Genomic DNA, 3364 nt, shown 5'->3' with positions numbered 1-3364 from the left:
ACCAGACACCAGTGTTACACAGGTCACTGATTAATGTCAGGTCCTGCACCCATGTCACAAACACCACACTATAACCCTGGGGAATTTACATGGGCAGCGTAGAAAGGCTTCTAAAAGGATTCCTCGGGATGGTTACTAAAAAGCAATAAACTTTTTTACTCTGAGGTTAAGCAATGAAAAATAATTTTAATGACTCCTCACATTTGCAATGAAATTCACTATTCAAATAAATTTTCCAAATTTTCTCTGGAAACAAATTATTCTGGACTGTAAAAAGGGTCACCAGGTCCTGTGAAATTGTGCTTGTAATGAACCATAACCCCTATAACTCCATGTCTACTCAAACTTTTACAACATTCAGGAATATGCCTGGGAAGACTGGAAAATAGATATTTCTCAAATCCAACCTTATAAGGGATGAAAATATTTGCTAGTATTTATATGCACTTTCACCTGGTGATATGAGATTTACCTTACAAAATTAGAAGTGTCCAATTTTTACATAAAGAGATCACTGCAATGTTTGGATTATCTAAATGTCTGCAGAGTCATAATGGACCTTTTTTCCACCTAAAGTGACCTAGTAGCTTTTCTTCATCCTTAGGCTTTACCTATCACCTTCACTCCTCCTGGAGTTCTGAGTTCTCAGGTAAGACAGAAAATCTAATCATGTTTTAAAAGGATATCAGAAAAATTATGTCAAGAGACCTGAGAGGCTGGGGTTTACCTCCTAGCCTCAGCACTTTTACACAGAAGAATGGGCACCCCAAAAAACTCACTTGTTTATGTGAGGAACTATATTTATCGATTTGTGTATGTTGAACTAGCCTTGCATCCTAGGGACAAAGCTGACTGATTGTGATGTATAAGGTTTTGGATGTGCTGCTGAATTTGGATCACCAGTATTTTATTTGAGAATTTTTGTATCAATAATCAACAGGGATATTGTCCTGAAATTTTCTTTATTTCTTTGTTATATTTCTACCAGGTTTTGGAATCATCAATAATAGTTGCCTCAGAAAATGAGTTACAAAAAAGACTTTCCTTTTTAATTGTTTAAAATAATTTCAGAAGAAATAGTTACAGCTCTTCTTTGTACCTCTGGGAGAATTCACCTGTAAATCTATCTGGTTCTGGGCTTTGTTGCATTGGTAGGCTATTTATTAGTGACTAAATTTCAGAATTTTTTATTGGTCTACTTAGGGACTCAAATGTTCTCTGTTATTCCTGCTGATTATATGGCTAAAGTTCATGGTCCTGATATTATCAAATGGCTTAAGCTCTGAAATAAAGTTACCAAAAGTGACCCCAAACTTTGCTGGCCATAATGGGGATTTTATGAGGTACTAGACTAATTCATCTGCATGCTCAAATGGAATGGAAGCTATTGAACTTTCCAAATTTAATGAGTCATTTTACAATTTGTATTTTGAGTTTTCTAAAAGAAACAAAGAATTGTTTACACCTTCTCTTAAAAAGAATAACTAAAAATGTAACAAAAATTGTAGGGTTCTGGAGGCCTCAAAGGGTCAAAGGGTGTCCCTTATGCTGTGTTGAGGTGCAGTATGCAAGAGGTAAAAAGACAGGACACTGAAGAACTCATGAAGAGCATCTGGACTTGGGGGGCCACACCATCTGTGAGCAGAGATCAGTGGCGGCCACAAAATGCTCAAGAGCATCTGTATGCATTAGGTATAAACAGGGGGCAGGATTGTGAGTGAGGTCATCATCTATAGGCTTAGTAATAGGGCATACAAAATCATGTGAGTTACAAGAGAAGGGACCACTCCATTATATCATCTGGGAAGAGAGGTGGGCTGTGGTCAGCAGGGTTCTGTGCCATGCACAGAAGTAGAGGGTCGTGTACAGAAAAGTGGTTCACCCCCATTAGGTCACCACGGCAAGGAGGTGGCTGTGTGCAACAGGTGTCATGTGCAACACTTTTTATCTGGGGGCTGGAGACTTCAAAGGATTTATAATAAAAGGATACTGTAAGCTTAAGGCAGTGATACCTGACAGACTTGTGCTCTTCTCTTAAGATATTTATGGGAGGATTCTTGGAGCTAGCACAGAAACGAGAAAAGACTGACAGGGTGTACAGCTACTATGACTGGTCACACCAAAGGGATTCTTCTCCCTTGGTTACTTCCAGGATTTGAGGCCTGAGGTCCACTTTCCACAGAAACTGGATGCAAGTTTCTACAACTTCTTTATCAGGAGGAGAGTCACTTGCTTCAAGTCTGCTACAGCACAGGCCCTTTCAGGCAGAGATGCCACCACCTGGGTGTTTGGTTCTTGTCCTGGTATGCCTGTTTCCCCATGTACTGCTTCTGATCTGTTACTGCTCTAGGTATTCCTCTTACTACAAACTACTGTATAATTATATACAAGGAGTAAACACATCAGCACTAAATGTGTCTGTACAGCCCCGACTACAACACCTATATGATTATATAGAAAGATTATATAAAAATAAATATGCTAGATATATGTAAGCAGTAACATACAATTCAAGTACTAATTCTATAAACTAATATATGATTATATATGAAGGATTACATAGAAGAAACAGCTGAGCAATAACACTATAAACTAAGATATTCTTCAGGCACTAGTTGTGCCTGGGGTCTGGGCAGTTCTCCTTCCTCAGTGCCCATGGTGGATGTTAGCTACAAAAAGTCTTCATAAACTTTTTGAAGTTTATGGAGAGAGAGAGAGAGAGAGAGAGAGAGAGAGAGAGAGAGAGAGAGAGAATGGAACATGCAAAAAAAGATGTGGTATTAACTCCTCTTTCTTCTTTTGTTTTTACCTTTTCTCCTTATTCTGTCTTACTCCTTCTTCTCTCTCTGCTCTTCTTTTACAATACTTGCATTCCCTCTCTCAATTTCCACATACTCAAATCTGTCTAAAATACTCATAAATTCCCTCTTACTTGAGGTATGTGCCTCCTAATTCCCTTTATGATTACAGGAGGCAATGGTAATGCTACCAGGTCAGAGTTTGTTCCGTAGGTAAAATCTTGAGTTTTGGCTGTCGCAAATACCTTTCCAAATTCCTTACTAAATTCTCTAGAGACTTAACATGGAGCTCAGTGCTACCCTGTAGCAATGAAGAGCAAAACTATGCTAGGCTCAACTAGCACTTATAAAAGGAAAGAGCATTTGAACAAAACCTAACCAGAGGGGTATTTTTCATTCTAGCAGTTAGAACTTGAGTCTATGGGAAAGGCTTACCAGTGGGCAAAGGGTTCTGAGGTCCTGAGTAAATTTGAAAGGCAGTCTAGGGCACAGAGACTGCAATGTTTCTGCAATGTCTAAAGCTCTGAATGGAGCTCAGAGCTAGCAGACTAGCTACATAAGCTAGA

The sequence above is a fragment of the Saimiri boliviensis genome, chromosome Y, assembly GCF_048565385.1.
Source record: "Saimiri boliviensis isolate mSaiBol1 chromosome Y, mSaiBol1.pri, whole genome shotgun sequence".
NCBI classification, from domain to species: Eukaryota; Metazoa; Chordata; class Mammalia; order Primates; family Cebidae; genus Saimiri; species Saimiri boliviensis.
Note: the sequence above shows the minus strand (reverse complement) of the source record.